The following is a 15,467-nucleotide window of genomic DNA, read 5'->3' on the forward strand; positions in this document are numbered from 1 at the left end:
GAGGGCAGAAGCTCAACACAGGAGCTGCCCCCAGCTGGCAGGCCCCGACTGGTGGTGGTGGCAAGGGGGGGGCAGGGCTGGTGAGTGGGTGGCGCCAGGCCAGTCAAGGCAACTGATCGCCCTGCCAGTCACCCCACAGAGGGAGGCAACTGGCAGTGGTGGTGGTGGGGGGAGGGGGGGGTTGGGCTGGCAAGTGGGCGGTGCCAGTCCAGCCAAGATGGGTGCCAGTGGGGGTCCCCCAGTTGCCCCACAGATCAGCCCTGATAGCCGGCCAGGCCTAGGGACCTTACCCGTGCACAAATTTCATGCACCGGGCCTCTAGTATTGTATATATGTAAAAAAGTTTCCAAAAGATGCCCCCTGATCCCGCTGAGGCCTGCTCTTACCCTTCTGGCTCGGCTTCTCATGACTCAAGCTAGTGGCAGGCCTGCAATCCAGTTAAGCACCGAAGCGCCGCCAAACTCCGGAAAACAACCCGCTCTGGGCCGGAGGCCCTGGAGGCCGCTCTGGCCTTCTCCCAGGAAGGAGCCGCACCCGCACCCAGGTTTCTGGCCCAAGGATGATGCCAGGACCCGCCAGAAGCACAGAGAGGCCACACCAGGCAGGAGCAGCCTGTGGGAAAGGCCTGGACTCCTGCTCCCAGGCAGAGAGAGAGAGAGAGAGGGAGATATGCAGGCCAGATATGCAGGCCTCTCAAGTTTGCCTAAACTAGCCACTGCCATCTATAAAAGTGAAAAACTTCCAAAGCAGCCATACAAAAATTATTGTACCATAGGTCAGTGATGGCGAACCTATGACACGCGTGTCAGAGGTGACACGTGAACTCATTTTTTTGGTTGATTTTTCTTTGTTAAATGGCATTTAAGTATACAAAATAAATATCAAAAATATAAGTCTTTGTTTTACTATGGTTGCAAATATCAAAAAATTTCTATAGGTGACACAGCACCAGAGTTAAGTTAGGGTTTTTCAAAATGCTGACACGCCGAGCTCAAAAGGTTCGCCATCACTGCCATAGGTCTTAAATGTTTACATTAAACAAATGTATGTGTTTAAACAAACACACACACGAATAGTAACGCAGTCATAGCCATGTAGTCATGTTAGCCAGGGGATGATGGCAGGGTTCACAGCGGGGCCCATGGACACAAATCTGAAGTGGCCTGATGGCCGTCTTCCTGCCCAAGCCCATCAGAAGGAGGCTAGGACCACCCCGGTGATGTCTTCCGGAGATAAGGTTAAGTCTGTAGCCTAGAAAAATCTTTCTGAACAGGAGGATTTAGGGCAAATGGTCCTTACAGGTTAGGCACCCTGAAAAGCAAGGGTCACCCCGCCCTCACCCCACCCTAGCCTCCAACCCTTGGCAGGATGTCGAGTGGTGGGAGCAACTCCAAGGCCTTTCACTTTGCCCTGCTCCCCTGCCACAGTGCTGCCTGGGCCCCTGGAAGAGACAACAGACATTGGGGTCAAGGACAGTGCAGGGAAACCGCCGTTTCTGGGACCCCAGCCCTGAGGCTCTGCGATGCCAGGTGGAGGGGCCCCTGGCCTGCCCAAGTTTTCATAAGGCCACCCCGAGCCGCAGGCCCCTGTGGGCCCACAGCCTTGCGTTTCCTTATGAAATGGAGAACACGGGCAGCCTACATCCCATCTGTGAGGATGTCGAGGTCCCCAGGAGGTGGAGAACCCCAGGCCTGAGGTGGACAGGAAGAGAAAGGGCCTGCGGTAAGGTGGAGGGGCCTGGGTTCCTGGTGGGCTGGGAACAAGCTCCTACCTGCTCAGCTGATCGTGACACGGGCACGCAAAAGGCTGGTTGAGAAAGGCTTTGCAATGAAGCCAGAAATCAGGCTTGGATCTGGAGCAGATCCTTACCCCTTCTGAGTTTAGTTTCCTCATTGACAACAATAGGGGTGGAAAAGGGATTAAATTGCATGATTTGCACCGAGTGCTCGTCTGCGCCTGGCACATCCTAAGTGCTCAATAAATCGTAGCTCTTGCCATTAGCTATTCAATGGAGGCGATGAACCGGCTAGGCCTGTGGATGCTGTGAATAGCTTTACAAGGGTGAGGGGCTCTTCCTTCTCTCCTTTAAGATGTGGTTGGTGTCCCTGGCATCGGTTTCATCTTTGCCCCTCAGCCCAGTGGAACCAAAGTGGAAGTGGCCCCGGGGTCTGAGTGGGTGGGCCAGGGCACCTAGAAATGCAGAGTCGGCTTCTTGCTTTACACATCCAGCCCAGAGAGAAATGAAAGAGTTGATCAACATGTCCATCAGCATAGAACTTTTCTCTGGAACCCACATGACCATGGCCCTAACACCACCTTCTCAGACCAATACCAACTCAAAAATAAATGCTGTTGGCTTTGAGTTTTTTGACCAGAGGTTGCAACTGGCAGCCCACAGGAGAACTGGAACCCACAGATGTGTTGTCTTTGGCCTGCAGAGCATTTAAAATTGTAATAATAAATTTTATTTGGTTGCCAACATTTTTAAATCAGGAAATTTCATTTTGAAAAAACCCAGATTTTTGGCTTCTCTTTAAAAAATCAGATGATCAAACGATTTGGCAGCTCCGGGCCTGCATTCCCACAGGGCAACAGCTGGTTGGAGCCGAACAGTGGATAATAGAATATTCGTTAGGGAAGGCTAGATGCTGTAATGAACAACCCCAAGCCTTCACCGGCTTACTGCAATACAATTTTATTTCTTGCTCATATCACAGTCCACGGAAGTGGGGTGGGGTGGGTGGGGGAAGCAGGGGTGTCCGCAAGTTATTTTAGGAACTCAGGTGCCTTCCATTTTATGGCTCTGACATCTACAACTTAATTTGTTAGGCATTGAGCTGGAGGGTGGTGAAGGAGGTTGTGGGAAAAGCAGACCAGCTTTTAACTACATCATCTGGAAATGTCCCACACTGGTGAGAACCAGTCATGAGGCCCAACACGGACCCCAGGGGGCTGCGAAATGTGGTGCCTGGCTCGGGGGCCAGCAGGAAGAGAACACAGAGGCTTAAAAGCACCAGTATCTCTATTTCAAGTGGCTGCCCTACATGCTTTCTCTGCTTGGACATGGAAGTTCTATTCTTCCCATTGTCCTTCCTCTCCCCTCTTCAGCACAGCCATTTGGCTCAGGGGAAACCACCAGGCATTGGCTGAAGAATGGTCATGTGATACAATCCCAACCAATGAGAAAAGATGAATTTGGATGTGATGCCTGGAACTGCAGCAGCCATTCTGGGACCAGCTTTGGGTTGAAGCCAGCACAGTGATGACAGAGAAGAGAGATGCATCTCTGGTGGCCTGGTGGAGATGCTCAAACAACCAATCCAGAAAACCACCTACCTCTATACTTCCTGATGAATGCATATTAAATTACAGTTTGAGCCAGGGGAGCTCCTGTTCATTAAAGTATCCAAACTGATAAGAGAGCAGTCCCTGCCTCACTGGAGTCACATAGGTCACTTGCCTGGCCATGTAAGTATTTGAGTTTTGACCCCTTGACTTAACATTTTTTCTCCCTCCAATGCAGAGCTGAGGTCAAATTGGCCAGCCCTGACCTTGATGGCTGGTGTAGAAATGACCCAGTGTCTACCACCTGAGGGCGCAATGTGCAAGTATCTGTGCTTCCCAGGACAACCTGGTCCCATCCAGGGTCTGGATCTCCACGTGCATCTTGGGTACACGATCCATGTGTAAACTCCGACCACACGGTGAACAGGTGTGGATTTGAGTGCGGGCTCCACCACGCCTTCGCTGTGTGAACCTAGGCAAACCAGTTAACCTCGCTGATCTTCAGTTTCCTCGGCTGAACACAAAGCTAGAACTTGGATTGCTGTGATCATTGTCAGAAGGTTCAATGGCTCGACACCGAAAGCTCTTTCCCAAGGCTCAGCACACAGAGCGTTCACAGTAGATGTGGCTGGTGCTGTGGTCACTGTCCAGCAGCTGAGACCACTGAGTGATCGGATGATGGAAGGTTTGCTGCCAACTACTAGGTTATTAGGGGAGACCCAACCCTAAAACACGAGGCCCCTGTGGCGGAACGAGGTTGGTTTTAGAGCCTGAACAGAGGTGGCATTAGATAGCTCTGAATAACCTGGCAGACATGTATTCCCTCCTCACTTTTCTTAAACTCCTCCTGATCTTGTGAAGGAGAAAGTCTCAGTTGGTGCTGCTCTGCGTTTAATACCTTCCTAGCACTTGCCAAGCCCCTGTTAAGAAAGGGAGCCCAGGCTCTGGCTCGGAACACCCTGGAGGGGGGTGGAGGGGGCAATATCAAGATGGCATATGAACAGGGTTTTGTTTTGGTTGCGTTTTTAAATAATTGCCATCTATTTATGGCGGATGGTGCTCTTTTCCACTTGTGGAAGTGAATAAAATTCTCCTTTGCAGTAAAACTGCCCAGGTTATAAAGGTGAGTTCAGTGAAATAAAAGTATTAGTGGAATATAGTGGTACAAGGTATGGCAGAAACCTAGAAGGTGGGGTGTGAGAGACTCAGCTTGGGCCCTCCCCGGAGAGAACCACAGGGTCTGGGGGTCCAGTGTGGGCAGGGCCCTCCCAGGCGGTCCTTCCTCACAGGAGTGATGAGAGCTGCGGAGGCCTGTCCCCAAGCCTCTTAAGAGAGTCCCTGAGCTGACATTCCGACTGGCTTCTTTGGAAGGAAGATAGGTAGGGTGACCCATCATCGGGGCCACTGGAAACTGAGGGGTTTCCAGGGTTTTTGGACTTTCAGTGTTAAAACTAGGAAAGTCAGTCCCAGGAAAACTGGGGCAGTGGGTCATCCTACGAATCCTGAACAGGGGATGCGGGGGGGCGCAGGGGAGGCGGGAGGGGAGGGTCTGTGAGGGTGGCCGTCGTTGTGAAAGGCAAGAAAGTAGTCTCTTTTGAATACCCACAGCCTCTCCCCAAGGACCCAGAAGAATTCTCCCTTAGCGTTGTGAACAAGGCGTGGTATGGCCGTAAGAGTAATGGGTGAGGGGGCCAGTCAGAAGGAACGCAGACGGGTTGGAGGGCCATTGGGACGGGGCAGAGTTTGAGGAGAATAGATCGTCTGAGTGACAAGTGCGGAGCTGGGCAGGCAGAGAGCCAGCCGGGCTGGGTTGGGACAGAGTCCGGAGAGAGGCCAGGGGTGGCTTCCTACTGAGATGGGCAGCCATGGGGAGAGGCGGGGGGTGTTTTTAAAGCCATTGAGTTGTGTTATTGTTGGAGCCCCTCCCCACCAACACCCCCTCTGCTATCTTCTGGAAATCTAGAGCGGAGATGGAAATGCCACTCAGTTCCTTCCCGACACTGGGCTGATGTGGCCCGAGGAGGCCATGTCCGGCAAAGGCCCACCTGAATCTGACCCGGCAGGGCTCCTTCTGGGGAGGCCCAGGGAGGGGCCGTTTCTACGTTTGCTCACACTCTCCAAGCCCGTAGCCAACACCAAGAAACCTTCCGGAACCTGGGGAAGTGCCTCCTCGCTCTTTCTTTCAGTTATTCCCTTTGGAAAATGAAAGGAGTGTTTTTCTCGTCGTTTATGTGCCGGGCTCTGTGCTGGCTCGGGTCTGTGAGAGTGGTAAGATGGGAGTTAGACCACAGCAGACCCTCTTTTTTATTTTTAGTTTATGCTTTTAATTATGAGATATCTCAGGCCAACCAACCAATAAACAAACCAACAAACAAATATCCACGTGCCTACCAGTCAGCTTAATTAATACATAAATCAAATCCATATTCAACTAAGATCCCTTGAATGCCCTTCCTCCATCTCAGCCCATTTTTTTAAAATCCTCACCTGAGGATATATTTTCATTGATTTGAGAGAGAGAGAGAGAGACAGAGACAGAGAGAAACATCAATGGGAAAGAGAAACATCAATCAACCGCCTCCCTCACAACCCCTGGCAGGGATCGAATCTGCAATCTGGATATGTGCCCTGACCGGGAATTGAACCCTCGAACTTTCGGTGCATGGGGCAATGCTCCAATCCACTGAGCCACGCTGGCAAGGGCACAGGCCATCTTCTGACATCCCACTGAGGGCACCATCCTGAATTTAGATTTTAGCGCTCTCAGTCAGGTAAGGGAGGTGTTATTACCCGTGTAGACAGAAACAACGAGTAGGGCACTGTTTGTATGACGTTGACTGTGTAAATGGTCTCGTGGTGTTCCACCTTTCTAGGCCTGCCTTCATTCTGTTCCACGTTTCATGAACACGTTTTTCCATGTTGAGTGACGTAGTTACAGTTCACTCATCTGAACTGCCGAACCGAATTCAAGTCTGTGAGCACAGCACAGTTTGCTCTCCCTGCTCCTCAGGGCTGCAGTGTACACGCGGGAGAATTTCCGCATGGTTTACATCTCAGAGTAGGATTCCTGCGTCTTGTCCAAATGGGGTTTTCAGAAACGGGGTGGCCTTTAGCCTGGCATGTTGTTGTTTTTTTTTTAAATGTTTTCCTGAGTCTCCAACTCTTCCTTACACCTTGGGTGTAACGTCCCTGTTGCCTTACACCCAAGTGCCTGTATATGTTCACATGATCTGTCTGGCTCCTGGGGGCATTGACGCTCTCACCGCCGGTCTCCTGGGAGAGAATATGGGAGTGTAAGCTAGTAAGTGTAATATCTTGTGATAGATGCTAAAAGAGCGATAAACCCAAGGTGCTGGTGGTACATGGAGGAAGTAGCAACTAACTGACTGAGAGGTTGAGGAATGGTTCCAGTGAATAGTTAGTTTAGTAACAGTAAGGTAAGGTTTTGGGGCATGAGTAGGAGTTTTCCGGGAAGATGTGAGTGGAGAGAGGACATTATAGGTAGAGGGAACATTGGCACAGGCACCAAGGACTAAGGAACACACCGAAGTGAAGGAATAACAAAGGCCCGTGTGCCCAGAGCAGGAGGAAGCGTGGAGGGAGCACAGTTGGGTCTGGAATGCCATGCTGAGGAAGTGGGATTTATTTTGGTGGTGGGGGGCCTCGTGTGAAGGACCAAAGGATGAGAATGACATGTTCACTGCTGCGTTTGAGAGAGGTCAGGTGACAGAGGAAGTCGGCGGGGGTGGGGGTGGGATGGAAGAGAGAAGACTGAATGCAAGGGACACTCGTTAGGAGTCTACTGCAATAGTCCAGACACCAGACATCAAAGAAGAAATGGCACAGTGAAGGCTTGAAGCAGCACAGAAGGGACTGTTTGGAGAGAAGATTAGGTAGAGACCAACTGCATGAGCAGGTGAGGATGGAGGGGTGAGTCAAGGGTTGGGGTAGGCAAAATCATGCTTCCCCAAACATGCCCACACTCTGCTTCCTGGAACCTATGAACATGTTATGTTTTGCGGCAAAAGGGACTTTGCAGATGTAAGTAAGGGGTTAGACCTTTCAATAGGGGGCTTCGTCTGGATTCTCTAGGTAGACCCAATCTAAGTCCACAAACCCTTAAAAACAGAGCTTTCTTCGCTTGCCTGAGAAAGGTGCAAAAGAAAGGGAAGTCGGAGAGACTGGGAACATGAGCCACCCCTGTAGGGACGCGCTGTGATATGCCAGGACTGGAGAGAGGCCCCCGGGAGCCAAGGAAGCAGAGAACTCACTCCTACAGGGGCATGGAACTGAACTTGGCCCACAACCCGGGTAAGCGTGGACAGGGATCCTTCCCAGAGCCTCCTGATAATAGCCTAGCAGGTCAACACCTTGACTCTGAACTTGTGAAACCCAGGGCAGAAAATCCAGCCAAGCCAACCTGGACTCCTGACCTACAGAAACTGTGCTGCCAGCGTTGTTTTAAGCCGAGAAGGTTGTGGTAAGTCGGTGAGGCAGCGGCAGGAAATGAACACGGGATGAGACCCAGGTTTCTCGTTGGGCTCGGACAGACGTCACCCTGACCCGTGGCGGGACTGGATGGAAGATCGGATGTTGCTGTTCCATCTCAGACTTTTCCTGTGTTAGTTATCGATCGCTGCATAACCATATCACCACAACTTAGCAGCTTACATGACAAATAGACAACACGCATGTATTATCTGCTAGTTTTGGGGACCGGGAGTCCAGGCACAGGTCAGCTGGGTCCTCTGCCAGGCTGCTACTAAGGTGTTGGCTGGGTTCACTTCTGAACACTGTTCACTTCTGAACACTCAGCCAGTGTCTTGGTCGGTTTGGGCCGCTGTAACAAAAATGCCACAGACAGGGTGGCTCACACAAACATCTATTTCTCACAGTTCGGGAGGCTGGGAGGCCGACATCAAGGTGCTGGCAGATAGGGTGTCTGGGGGGAGCCCTCCTCCTGGCTTGCAGGCGGCTGCCTTCTCTCTGTGTCCTCACCTTGTGGGGACAGAGACAGAGCTCTCATGTCCTGTCCTCTGTTCATAAGGCCTTAATTCTACCATGAGGGCCCCACCCTCATGACCTCATCTAACCATAATCACCTCCCAAAGGCCTCACCTCCCAATGCACTGGGGATTATGGCTTCAACCTATGAAGTCTGGGAAGACACAAGCATTCAGTCCGTAGCAACCAAGGCAGGCCTTGCTCTCAAGCTCACGCCGCTGTGGACAGAATTCAGTTCCCTGTGGCCCGTCAGGCTTCAGTTCTTTCCTGCTTGTCGGCCAGAAGATGCCCTGCTTCTTGTCAACACGGGCCTCCCAACATGGCCCCTTGTTTCACCAAATGAGTGAGAGAGTGTCTGTGAGCAAGGTGGGTGTTGCCATCTTATGTAACAGGTGACACCACGTCACCTTTGCTGTACTCCCTCGCTGGGAAGCAGGTCACAGTCCCACTCCCACTCCCACTTCAGAGGAAAGAGTTACCCAAGGGCGTGACTACCCAAGGCCAGGACAACTGGGGCGATCTCAGAGTCTCTCCGCCAACACTTCTCAGAGGAAGATGCGGGTTCCTTCTCTGGGTGTGTTTCAAGAATTGTGAAGAGATTTTTGCCTCCTGCCGGGCCTCAGCTTTAGAGGTTCTTTTTGGTCCACAGTCAGTAATGCAGCAGCTCCACTCACCTGAGCTGGAAGGGCAGGGAGGGGGCCCAGGGAACGCCGCCGTCTCAGGAAACGTTTGTCCTGCGCCAGCCTGGTGATTTGCTCAGCGAAACTCAAGTTGATGTGACATAAACAGCGTCTGCTGCTGCCAGAGGCCTGCCACAATATTTTCTGTGAAGTGCTGCTCGCGCCTGACATACGCTTCTGGTTCTGAAATGTGGTTCTCAGTTCACCCGCGAGGACAAACCACTCACTCCCTTATTAAGAGTCCCGTTTCTTATTCTTTAAGGTAGGTTTTCTGAGCGCCTGAGGTCGGCCCGGAGGGGAGACGTGCCAGGGCAGTGGCCTGGAGGCCTCTCCTTGGAGCGGGTCAGTTTGGATGACAAGAGCCTGCTTTTCCACTGCAGACTGGGTGTCTGGCCCTGCAGTGCCAGCTCTGTGTTAACGCCTGTGCTCTCCACAGCCCTGACATCTGCTCGCTCTTTACATTTTCTCTCTTTCCTGTTGTTCATTATATCCTTTTGCTGCAACAATAGTGAACCCAAAAGTAACATAGGTTCTCTTTCCAAGGCCACAATATTAGGAAAGAAATCAGTAATTTCCTGTGCCATGTCTCTCCACTTCTCACCCCACTTGAAGGTATTCATCGTCAATAGCATGACATGGAACCTTCCGCGTGGGATGTGCACTTTCTTTACATTCTGAGAAGCCAATGTACACATCCACATGTGTATTGATAAATGTGCTTATTTACTTTTACAAAAGCAGGACATCCACTGAAGTCACTGTGATAATAAGATGAGTAAGTTCTAGAAACAGAGCCCATACTTAACAATACAAATTTGTTAAGAGGGTAGCTGTCAAGTTTTCTTATCACATACTAGTGGCCCGGTGCAAAAATTCGTGCATGGGGGTAAGGGGGGTCCCTCAGCCTGGCCTGCACCCTCTCACAATCCAGGACCCCTTGGGGAATGTCTGATTGCCGGTTTAGGGGTAATCAGGCAGGCAGGCAAACAGTTAGGCGCATCAGGCAGGCAGGCCAGCGGTTAGGAGCCAGCGGTCCCGGATTGTGAGAGGGATGTCTGCCTGCCTGCCTGCCTGATTGCCCCTAATCGCTTGCCTACCTACCTGATCGCCCCTAACCACTCTGCCTGCCTGCCTGCCTGATTGCCCCTAACCGCCTCTGCCCAGTGCTGTGGCTTCGTCCTGAAAGAGGTCCGGAATGACATCCGAAGGTCGTTCGGCTGTCCAGTCTAATTAGCATATTACGCTTTTATTATTATAGATGCCAAAATATGCAAAGGGATGCAGGAAACTTGGAGGTGATGGATATGTCTGTTACCTTGACTGGTCATGGTATTACTGGTGTAAGCATGTAGCCAAACTCACTAAATTATATACAATGAATATGTGCAGTTTTTTTTTTGTTGTATCAAGTATACTTCAATAAAGCGGTAAAAAAACAAAAAAACAACAACCACAGGACATCAACTTTTCTTAGTTGTATCTCATTATCACCCTTCCAGATCAATAAATCAATGATCTTAAGAGGAAGGGAGAGAGAACCATTGTTTGTTGTTCCACTTATTTATGCATTCATTCGTTGACTCTTGTCTGTGCCCTCACCTGGGATCAAACCCACAACCTTGGCCTATAGGGGTGACGCTCTAACCAATTGAGCTATCCATCCAGCATATTCTTTTTAATGGCTGCCCGTGATGCCATGAGAGGGATGGATTGGCATTTACACCCTGGCCGGTGGATGTTTACAATGTTATGGTCAGAAGAACTCCATGAGAGGGGAAGCGAGTGAATGTGTGTCATTCCAATTTTAGGATGGGAGAAACTGAGGCACAGAGAGGGTCAGCAGTGGGTGGGTTGGTCCCACCAGTTCCTGGCAGATGTGTGGCAGAATCAACCTAGCATTGTTCTTGCTTCATGCTGCCACAAGGAGGCACTGTTAAAACTTGCTCCCGTGCAGTCTCTGTAGACAAACAGCCCCCTTCCTTGCTAACATTAGGATTCTGGACGCCCCTCTTCGGTTTCAAAAGTCCAATTAAACCCTTTCCTGCCACTGACCATCATGATCCACCCTAATTTTGAATAACAGGGAGATGGGTTGGAAGAGTTCAATTTCTACTTTCCCAGAAATCCCTGGGCTCCTTATGCAAATCCATTTTCTCTCCAATGGACAAGTTTGCCCACGGAGGTCTGAGAGGATCTCTCTAGGCCAGTGGTTCTCAACCTTCCTAATGCCGCGACCCTTTAATACAGTTCCTCATGTTGTGGTGACCCCCAATTTCATTGTTACAAATTGAACATAATTAAAGCATAGTGATTAATCACAAAACAATATGTAATTATATATGTGTTTTCCGATGGTCTTAGGCGACCCCTGTGAAAGGGTCATTCGACCCCCAAAGGGGTCGCGACCCACAGGTTGAGAACCGCTGCTCTAGGCTCAGTTTCACCTGCCTCTCCTCCCAAACCCAGCAGCAGGGACCTTCCTATCTTCTCTTTACGTATCCAAGGGAGACCAGAGACTGATTCTTCACAGGACAAAGACCGCCGACTTCAAGGTGACTTTCAGACATGAAATTCATACAAAAGTCATAGAAATCCAAACACAGCTTTATATATCCACGAACACACGTGGCTTAAATGAACATATAACGTCTTGCTTATTCAGACACATGATGAGCTTTACCCATTTAAGTGTACACAGGACCCAAATTCAGGATTTTGCTCACTAGTTTCTGATTCTGCAGCCTGTGCCAAATTGGTTTTACAGCTCTGTGGAGCCCCAGCTTTCAAACAGAGGTGACAATTTTGAGATTCGTGTGTAATCTTCCAGGCTCAAAAAGAAAACAAATAAACAGCAAGCAGGTCTCCACACATGAATATATATCCTTGGATATTTGGGGGCAATTTTTTTTTATTTTTGCATAAATGGTACCTATAGGACATTGTGTAAACTGCTTTTTTGTAAAGCCCATTCTTCACCTGGGGCAGAGAGTGGAGTGGGGGACGGGGGTGTGGGTGACAATGGGCCTTTTCTGTCACAGGGAGTGCTGCTTCATTCTGGGGAGCACAGGAAGATCTGAGTGGACAGGCTCCCCAGATCCTGGCCTACCTGTGGGGGGCAGTGTGGTCCTTTTTATTTTTATTTTTTAATGAGGAGGAATACAATTGTTCTTTAGTGGCACTCTTAAAAACGAGAGAGACAAGTGGATGCCCTAGTGGAGAGAAGAGAACACTCAGTCATTTATGTCTTAATTCCGGATGCTTCTAATTTGCCTGCTTTCTAATAGGTTATCTTGGTATTTGTGGGCTTTGGAGGATATTCTGGAAAAAAATTAAACGTGTAATAGAGACATTTGTAGAAACTCCAAGCAACTGAACATTTACAGAGTAAGGAATCCTTTCAACAGCCCCTTCCCTCGCAGAGGCAACAGCTGTTACTCAGGGGTGGATCCCTCTCTCCCTGGCTGCCCAGTGAGGGCGGGGGCCAGGCGCATCCGCATCGCCCAGACCGGTTAGAAATGCAGAGTCTTGGGCTCCACCCCAGACCGACAGTCAGAAACTGCTTTTTAACACGATCCCCACGTTGAAGTGTTCACTGTTCTTATGTATTGATTTACATATTTGTATGTGTGCAAACACGTGCTCCTGGGGTTAGAATGTGGCTTCGGTCATGGCTCTCGGGACGCTAGCAACAGCAGCGCTATCTGGGAGGTAGTTAGACATACAAAAGATCGGGTCCCAGCTCAGAATTACTGAATGCAGACCCAGTGGAGGTGGGCATAGCGATCAGTGTTTTAACAGGTTCCCCAGAGGTTCCCGTGGGGAAGTGCGGGAACCACTGCTGAAAAGTGGGGACTCCTACTCGCTCTCCTGCCAGGCTCCCGCCCCCATCACATCTATCACCCCTTTGTCTATCAGAGAGGTACCCAGATCCAGCTCCACCAGGCATACACCAGGCGCTCCATTAATACTTTCTTCAATTAGGTATCTGGGGCTAACACAGGTTCCTCCAATTTAGGTCAGGCTGTTTTTCAGATTATACAATTTCTGGAGGCTGATGGAGGTCGTGGCATAATCTCCATAAACTCACTCGAGCAGGCTCCTGTGCATCCTTTCCTGGTGCAAACAGGTGCCGTATGACCGCATCTCCTTTTACCTAAACCTATCTCTGGCAGCTGCTTCAACACCAACGCTGGAAAGAGACCCATTATACAGAGGGGCAAACGGAGGCCCAGAGAGAGGGTTCAGTTTTCATGTCAGAGCTGCTGCAAGCCTGGGCAGCATTTCCTCTCTCTGATGCAGAGCCTACGATGGATTTCTTTGTAAAATAGCAAGCCAGACGCCAGCTGACTCCGGGTGTGGGCTCGGTGTCAAGCGACGGCAGTTCTCTCTTTAAGAGGATAAAATTGGACTTCAGAGTGCAGAAAAGAGCTTAGTGGCTCTTAAGCCAAGTGCCATCAACTGTAGGTGTCTTGCCCGAAGGGTGTTGAGCCTTCCCGCAGGTCACGGTTTCCAGGTGACCCCTGGGGCAGTGGAGCTTGTGACCCCCGCCCACCGGAGCCCCCCACCTTCCCCAGGGAACGAGCCGCCCGGGGCCCGGGGATGGAGGGGCCGCTGTGCCCGGCGGGGAGAGAGTGCTGTGCGCCGGCTGGGCGGTCCTCCCAGACAGTAGGGGCGGGAGTAGAATCTGAACGCAAACTGAATGAAAAGGGTTGGCCCGGTCGGGACCCAGAGGTAAAGATCTGAACGCGGAACCAGCGGGTGTAGACTTCCAATGAGCGCAGTGAAAAGTAGTCCCACTTCTAAAAAGTCTTCCGCAGAGAAGACTTAACACAAGGCACGGACGGGGTTCGAACCCGTGATCTTCGGTTTACGAGACCGACGCCTTACCACTTGGCCACCGCGCCTGCGTTGGAATGGCGGCTCGGGAGCGTCTATCCTGTCTTCGCTGCCGTGAGCTCGCCCGGCGGGCACGAGCGCGAGCCCGAACGCCAGGACGAACGCGAGCACGCACGCCCGTGGCCCCGCCCTTCGACTCGGCCCCGCCCCTCGGCCCCGCCCCTTCGCAGCGGCCGGCGGGATAAGGCGGGACTCCACGCCCGCCGCTCCGCGCGGGCTCGCGGCCGCCCACCCAGCCCGGAGGTTCCCCCCGCCGGACGTCCCTCGTCCCCCGCACGCCCGGGGCTGCGTCTCCGGAGACCCCACGGCCTGGTCCGGAGGCGTGTCTGGAACCCGGGAGCAGGCGGGACTCCCGCTCGCCGGCGTCTCAGAGCCTGGGGTTCGAAACCCAGCTCCGGCAGTCTCTCCGCGACCTCGGACGACCGGCCTCGGAGCCTCAGTTTCCCCGCCAGGGCGAGGCACCCCGGAGGCGGAGGTATGGTGGCAGTTCTTACTACGACCCCCGGTCCGTCCGCGGCTGCCCTGCACCGAGCAGGCGCGCTGCAGTGTTGCTAATGGAACGAAAGCTTCTGAAATTGAAAGCCCAAACTCCCCTACCCCCAGGTTGCCGGTGTGGCCCGGGGACCCGCAGCATCACCTGGCGGCTTGTTGGAAGCGCGCTTTCTCCCGCTCACCCGGACCTGCAGCCCAGCAGCTTGGGTTCCCACAAGGCCTCCAGGCCCTGCTTTGCGCGCTGAGAGGCTGAGTCCCAAGCATGTTTCTGTTTATGCATTCAAACGTGCCCCTTTACTTTTAGCCAAATGGGATGATTTCACAGTTCTCTGCACTCTGATTTTTCATGAATTAATGTCTGATGCGTTAACATACAATGGCTTGTAGTGCATAATACAATATAATCACAATAAATCATAGCATATATTATGAAATATAATTCCATTCTATTCGTTAATGTGAATAATAGAATATTGTATAGTAGATTATACATATAGTAGCAGTATATACTGTAATATACTGTGCATGAGCACGTTACTTTTATGCTCTTTGGTAGCTGCATGGTTTTCTAGTGAGTGGCTTTATCACAGTTGATTTAATCAGTTTCTGGGAGTTAGCCCTTGGGTTGTCCGCAGCTTTTTTGCTGCACAGAGCATTCTGCTGCATGTGTCTTGGCCGCCTGGCACCAGTGATGCCGGTAGGGTATACGGAGACGTTAAAAACGTCCACAGCCCACCAGGCAGCTATGTAGGCAAACAGGAAACTTAAAAATACCAGGAAGTTGTGCTCACCAAGTTGCTTGAAATGTCAAGGTTTGGGCAGTTGAGTGGGGAAGGCCCTGTGACATTTACCCTCAGACAGGAGCCCTGAGACACTGCACCTGGGGTGATTGAGGTCAGCATGCAAACCTCACTGCAGCTCCCTAATGAAAAAGAAGAAATACATTGAACATTTCCAGAATTAAAGTATGCATTACTGAGCGCTGCTTCTGACTAGTTGATAAAATTGGTTCTATTGTCCCCTCCTTTCTTTGGTGTTCACCGCGCTGTTGAAATGATTGCGCAGAAGTGACAGGGGCTTATAAAAAGTGAAAAGAAATTAGCAAACCAG

General features: G+C 51.2%; 1 non-coding gene across 1 annotated transcript; it reads right to left on the reverse strand.

The window, feature by feature from the left end:
* Positions 1-13,801: 13,801 nt before the first annotated feature.
* Positions 13,802-13,873, reverse strand: TRNAT-CGU. The gene has a single exon. It is a non-coding gene; the product is annotated as a tRNA-Thr (tRNA).
* Positions 13,874-15,467: the final 1,594 nt, after the last annotated feature.

Source organism: Myotis lucifugus, unplaced genomic scaffold (assembly GCF_000147115.1).
Source record: "Myotis lucifugus unplaced genomic scaffold, Myoluc2.0 scaffold_504, whole genome shotgun sequence".
Taxonomy (NCBI): Eukaryota; Metazoa; Chordata; class Mammalia; order Chiroptera; family Vespertilionidae; genus Myotis; species Myotis lucifugus.